We start from the raw sequence: 7,437 nt of genomic DNA, 5'->3' as shown, positions 1-7,437 counted from the left end.
ATAAACTAAAAATGAGAAACTGAAGTTCACTGAGGTCTGAGCCAGAGCAGGTGATTTTTGAGGAGCTGGGGGATTTCACAGAACAACTGATCTACCATCTTGCGCGACAAAGGGATATTGCACATGTGTTTCCAGTGTGACTGCAGAGTAAAGAATAACACTGATCCAGGCACTGGCTGCCATTTGGACACAAGATCTCCTCTTCATCACAGTCTCATAGTGCAGTGGTTGGCAGATGGCAAGTATTGATTATACACCATTACGGTCAGTATGGCGTAATCTGCTGAAGCAAAGAAGGCAAAGAGAAAGACTTGGGGAACGCACCCAAAATAAGAAATCCATCTGGTGTTCATGAGGGAGATGGCCATAGATTTGGGGATGATGACACAGACGGAACTGGGTGTGAAGGTTGCCGTCAAAGGCTATGGCTGTGATAATGAGAAGGTTCCCAGCAGGGATATCAGGTAAAGCAGTAGAAACACCACAAAGTGTAAAATCTGAAGTTCCTGAATGTCAGAGAATCCCAGGAGAAAGAACTCGGTTACAGCGCTTTGGTAGGACATTTTCTTTGTCAATACATCGTGTGATGGCTGTGGAGGGAATAAGAAGGACAATGATAAGCATTAGAGTGACGGAGAGAATGACCCTCTTTCTACTTACCCTTATACCTCATTATATGAATGTCAAAGGTACACAGAACTCGTTACTTGCAATGGTTAGGTATTGTTAGAGCTTCTTGCCTCTGACAATTAATCAATCTTTTATTGCACGAATGTAAATTGGATCAGCTCCTTTAAAGTTAATGGAGCTTTGTCACTTTACCCCGTCTGAGGATTTGGCCCAAGGTGTGGTTTGATAAAATGCAGTGTGAAGAATGGAACAAAGCACACTCCAAACCCAAATGTTTTTCCACAGATAGTCCCTCTATTGTGACGATCACTAAGCTCACAGTTTGGTCATGAAATTAATAGATTAAAATGCCAACACAGCGTGATTCCCACTTTGCAGAGCAATATGACATAGACTTCTCCAGCATCGTAAGTAGCAGCTCATCTGTAATGTTTCTAGCCCAGGCTCTGTGCTTAGATGGCCAGCTGCCTGCTTCCAAACTGATTTATGGCAAAAACTCCCAGCTGCACTTCTACCTGCGTGTAACAATGGACTAGCAGCATCCCTCCATCATTGCTAAGTTGTATCGTTTACTGTGTGCAGCGCAGTGCAGTGCAGTGGCTGTCACGATAGCGGGGCTCTGTTCTTGTGTCTACCAGTGACCTGCTGTGTGACTTTGGACAAGTCATTTCCCCTCTTTCTGCCTCTGTTCCCCACCCCTTCTCTGCTGTGTCTGCTAGGACTGTAAGGGCTTTCGGAAAAGGGCCGGGGCAGATTTTCAAAGGCATTGGCACCTAGTGGGATTCTCAAAACATCTAGGCCCTCAACACCCTTTGAAATCAATGAGTTGTGCGGTCCTAAGTCCTTCTGAAAATCCCACTAGGTGCCGAAATAACTTTGGAAACATGGTCCCGTGTCTTGATATGTGTAAGTTCTGCACACTCGTTTACACCATATATACTCAGCCAGCAGCAGTGTGAAGCTGGGCCAGGAGTTCAGGGTTCTACTCCCAGTGAGCTCCCGTATGTCCTTGAACAGGGTCAGGGTAGACAAGGTTTGATTGCTTTGTTCGACTCTAACTCAGGGTTAAAAGGGGATAGTCTCTATAAAAGAGTCTCTGCACTATCAGCTTTACCAGTTATTCAATTATTACCTTCTTGCAACTATGCCTTCCAAAGAGAAATCACACAGATGCAATAGAATAAATGGACCCAAAATTAATACATTATCAGAGAATATTAATGATCCTCAACATATTTAAAGTTTAAGGCTACTTGGAAATTTTTAGCTGTGTCTTTTATAATCGAGATTGTTTTTTCAGCTAAATAACAACAAAGCTCAGACTTCCTCTGCTTTTCTCAAACATTTTGGGTTTATTGATTAAAGAATCTGAAAACTGAAAAAAACACATTTTTGATGCGATTAAAAAAAATCCAGTTTTCAGTAAAAAGTTTTCATTTGGCAAAAATTAAAAAAAAATAGATTTTGCATTTTCAGGGAAAGTCAATCTTTTTCTGAGAGGCAGAAAAATTCCTATCAGCAGTAGATAATTGATTAAACTAAGAGTAAAGTCTTAATGTGTTCATATTGTAATTCATATTTATCGTCTTATTTTCCTTCTGTATGTTGATCCCCAAACATATTTAATTGAAATAATAAACTTACAGTGCTGATCTTTGTGGATTTTTCCCCCATCATATGACGCATTAGTCATCCAGCACCAGGATTCTTTGCTCAATATCTATCTATATACCACCTAGAAGCTAAAAACCAAGGTATCTGAGTGTCCTTTCACCCCTCACTCTGTGACAAATCGAGACTCTGTTGCTTTCTGCAGCCGAGATATGTGTAGCTGGCTTTGATTTGCTCTGTATAAAAAGTATAAAAGCACTGATACTGTCGGAAGATGATTTATTCATGTCTATTTTCCAAGGGCTAGTGGGACTTATTCCCTGGAGCCCTGCACAGCTCAGCAGCAAAGGCACAGAGGCAACTGCATAGATGCGTGGGTGATAAAGCCAAAAGGGTCCTTCTAATCCTCTAATCTGATCCCCTGCCTAGCACAGGGCCTACGCTCTACACCAGGGTTTCTTGATTCCAGCGCAGCTTGTGTCTTATCTGCAGGCCAGAATTCCAAATGGATTTTAAGGCCTCTAATTAGATGGAGACAGGCACTGACTAGCATTTATCAATGCTCCTATCTGAGCTAAGTGCCTAAATCTCATGGGCATTCAATGGGATTGGGTGCCTAAACTATTGGTGCTATTGTAAATCCCAGTAGGCACCTATCAGCTTCTTTAGGTGTCTAAGGCCCTTTGTAATCCTGGCTCTGCCTCTATTTTGTTGACTTCCAAAGCCTGGGCTTCTCTGCAATTCCAGAAAATGACATCAGGGATTTGCAAAAGAGCCTAACGGAGTAACGTATGTATAACGTGGGCTTCTAACTGCCCAAGGCTCCCTTAAGAATCGCAAGCTCACATGATAGCATATAGAGCAGTTAGCAGTTGCTAGAGAAAGGAGGTCAACACACCGAAAGCGCATGTGATCTGACTGACTATGCACTGTATTACCTCAATTCTCTGTGCCTCCGGTTACCAAAACAATTAGCCTGAGGGATATTAACTGATATGGGAAGAACAATTCATAAAGTCATTTATTTAGAGCTGATCCATGATTCAGTTTTGTTTGAGGTTTTCATGTAATGGTATTCTTTCCCCACTCTAAACCTTAGAGTCCAAAAATGGGGGTACCAACATGAATGCCTCTAAGCTTAAATACCAGCTTAGAGCTTGTATGCTGCCTCCAACCATGACTTGGAGTGGAGTGGAGGGGAGCGGCCTCTGGTTTCCCCAAAACCTACCCTGGGGACGCCAAGACCGAGATCCCCTGGATCTTGACACAAGGAAACTAAATCGTTTCCTTTACCATTGCCTCTCCCAAGCTTCTCCTCCCTGAATCCAGGGAGCAGAAGCTTGGGAGAGGCAATGGTGAAGATCACTGTGATTCAAATTTCTTGAATATTAAAACAAAGTGGAATTCCACCCCTATCGCCTGCCTTCTCCCACCAATTTCCTGGTGAGTACCGAATCAATACCTTATCCTTAACAAGGGGAAAAAAATAAATTAGGTCTTTAAAAAGAAAAAGTTTTAATTAAAGAAAGAAAAAAGTAAGAAATCTCTGTAAATTCAAGATGTAATATTGCAGAGTCTTTCAGCTTATAGATACTAGAGAGAAAACATCCCCCTCCAGCACACTACAAATTAAAATACTTCCAGCAAACTACATATCTGCAGATAAAGAAAACAATCAAAAAGACTAAAACTGCCTTTATCCAGGTACTTACTAAAATTAGAACAGAAGAGATTTTTTCAGAAAGATTGGAGGAATCTGCTTACATGTGTGGTCCCTCTCAGAACGCAGAGAGAGAACACGGACAAAGATCAAAGAAGACACACAAAAGCTTCCCTCCACCCGTTTGAAAGTATCTTGTATCCTGATTGGTCCTCTGGTCAGGTGTTCCAAGTTCACTGTTTGTAAATCGTTTAGAGGTGAAAGAAACATTAACCCTTAACTAGCTATTTATGACAGAGTTTTTAATGAATTTTCACAGATCTGGATGAAATATTTGTCAAGTAATTTTTTTAAAGAAGATTTTCCTTGTTTTCCATAGGAACATAGGAATTGCCAGAGACCAGTGCCCTGGGTCTGACTGGGACCAGCCCCAGATGATGCAGCACCCGTCTGGAGCAAAGGTTGGAGAGTGAGGAGATCTTCTCCCCGTGCAGGAGCTGCAGCATTGACTGCCTGATTCTGCAGAGAGCCTGAGACAGTGGCTTTAGTAGAGGGGAACTGCCCCACACGTCACCATGGGGTTTCAACTCCCAGCCCCACTTCTCTGAGGACCCCAACAACCCTACCCCACCAGGGGGCTCAGTGTGCAGGGGGAGGGGAAGAGCACAGCAGTCCTGACCCCATCACCCAAGCAGATACACCCTGGATGGGAATGTAAGGACTGGGGAGACCACAATTGCCCCTGCCTGTCTGTGGGCACCTTGCTGATGCCAATGGGTCGGGAAGAGTCACCTACTGTCTCTTCTGGGAGGGAGCTGGGGTTCTATGCCACTGTCCCACCCACCACTGACACTCCATGTGGGCCCAGGGTCAAGGCAGAGCCCCATGCACGACCCTGGAGTGTCTTGACCCAGCCCTGCGAGTCAGCAGAGCTTTATGTGACTAATTCTGCCTCTTTCCAAAGGATGATGGAACAGCCCTGCTCAGGGAAGTGATTCTTGGAGGCACAATAAAGTAGGTTTCCTGTAAGTTACTGGCGGGTTGGAGACCTGCACCATAGTGGTTTAATTCATTATCTTATCTAAAGTAACCTTAAAGATTCTTGTAATCCATGCCAATATCTCACCCTGTTGAGCTCTTTGTCTCAGTGAGACGTGTGGCAATGAGTTCCCAAGGTCAACGGATTTATGAGCTCTTCCGGAGAGCTTCTTTAACGTTTTCTATCTAAACGTTTTGTTGGTCAGAAAATGCCATTTCATCAAAAAAAAACTTTTCTCAGGAAAGCGTTGGATTGGATGAACCTTCTGTTTAATTTTTACTTGTTAAAGGCGCAAAAATCGCTGAAATATCTTGTTCTGAGATTTTCCAGCTTAAAATATTTTTTTCATTTTGATGTCTCAGTTAATTAATACTAAAGAAAAGGTTAAAATAATTAAAAAGGTCAAAATCGAAGCAAAACGTTCCTCTGGAGCATGGCGCGCGTTGCCTGGTGGGACCCATTGGCTATGCCACAACTGATCAGTTCCCTGTCTTGGACACTAGCGGCATCTCCGTCTCTCCCAGTCTTTGTCTATGGCGAGCGTGTATTCTGCTGAGGACTGAAATATTTTAATTTAACTAAAGTCTTTGGAATCAAGATGGGGGTAACTGAGTGAAGTTAAATAGCCTGTGATATACACAAGGTCAGAAGAGATGATCGAATGGCCCTTCTGGCCTTAAAACTCTGTGAAACTATGAAAATTATCAAAACAAAATGTTTCCATTGACTGAATGTATTAATTTGTTTATTTTTAGATTATCTCTTAATCTCTCAATACTTAAACATCCAGGGTAACAGTTCCCTCATCACCAAAGTTTCTGACTTTAGCATAAGCAATACCAAGATCTTGGTGTCACTGGCATGCACAACCCCCTCTGCTTGCGTTCTTAGAGAAGTTTAAGTGAGTTAGGAGGAGAACAACCAACAGAACGTTTACTTCTGAAATGATCAAAGATCTTTGTAAGACTAGCCCTGTCTCACAAGGCTTTTCCTTAGAGAGCAGCACTATTCTGCTCTGATCTGTAAGATATTAACTCTGGAGGAGGCTGGCGCCAGGAAAAGAAAACTGGTAAAAGCCCAGGGAAGCGCCCTTCTCTGTAGATGAAGCCTGAATCAGATTCCCTGTATCCACCTGCCTTGTCTTATCTTGAAAATCAAAGCCCAAGAGTGGATGTGAGGTCCAGAAGGTGTCCATAGCAGGGTAGAAATTGAACCCAGCTCCCCAGAATCCAAAGCCAGAGATTTACCCACAAAGCCATCCTCCCTCTCTCCCCACAGCAATACAGTACTAACCTTTAAGAATGAGATTTTTAGTGTTGATTAACATGCTTTGCAGGAAACAAAATATCCTGCAGAAATTGAGGTTTTTCTCAAAACCCAAACACTGAGGAGGAAACTTTCTTATTCCATTTTTATTAACACAAAATTTGAAATAGACATATCATTTCTTACTTTTTGAAGTGTTAGAAAAGTAAGAGAAAATGTTTCCCCACTCCCTGCCACATACGACTTTCTCAGATATTTTTATTTTCCTTTCATTTTTACCTTTGCAGAAAATGAGGTTAAAAAAAAAGGAGAGACAAAACTGGGTCATGGAGAGACTGAAAGTGGCATAGCCAAGCAGAGAGTGCACCGGCAAATAATTCAGAAAAGCTATCTTCTAGTCCTGGCTCTGCAAGTTGTCTCCCAGTTAATTGGACAACTTGCTTCTCCTCTTTTGCCTTCAGTTTGCCCGTCTGTAAAACCAGGATGATAGTGTCTTATGATGCAAGGTCCTTTGAGATAGAGGAAAAAGCTATATAAAGAGATAAATATTATAAAAATTGAAAAAGTTTTCCTGTTTGCTTCCCAGAAAACGGAAACAAGGTGAAAATTGCAATTAGAACTTTGATATTTGAAAAAAAAATGGCTAAAATTGGAATGAAAACTTGGATTTGAATAGCAGTGAAATCCAAAGTTTCATTTTCTTTGCTTTAGAAAATAAACCATTTTTTTAAGATCAAAACAAAACAAATATTTCATTGGTGTGCTTTGTTTTAAAAAAATGAGTCTTTCAATCAGCTCTAGAGATTTTCAATAATGATAATGGAAGTTCAGCATCCATAATTCAAGGCAGCTTTGAATATTTCACTTTAGATAAAAAGCTGGAAACCTTTATTTGTTGTCCAGTGCTAACGGTACCTGGTGACAGAACAAGGAGTAATGGTCTCAAGATGCAGTGAGGGAGGTTTAGGTTGGATATTAGGAAAACTATTTCACTATGAGGGTGGTGAAGCACTGGAATGCGTTATCTACGGAGACGGTGGAATCGCCTTCCTTAGAGATTTTTAAGGTCATGCTTGAGAAAGCCCTGGCTAGGATGATTTAGTTGGGAATTAGTCCTGCTTTGAGCAAGGTGTTGGAACAGATGACCTCCTGACGTCCCTTCCAACCTTGATATTCTATGATCCACATTCTTCCCAACCCTGAACTTCTAGGTCCCCATCAGGAATCTGGG

This window comes from Chelonoidis abingdonii, chromosome 20 (assembly GCF_003597395.2).
Source record: "Chelonoidis abingdonii isolate Lonesome George chromosome 20, CheloAbing_2.0, whole genome shotgun sequence".
NCBI classification, from domain to species: Eukaryota; Metazoa; Chordata; order Testudines; family Testudinidae; genus Chelonoidis; species Chelonoidis abingdonii.
The sequence above is the reverse complement of the archived record's forward strand: the minus strand, read 5'-3'. Positions refer to the sequence as shown.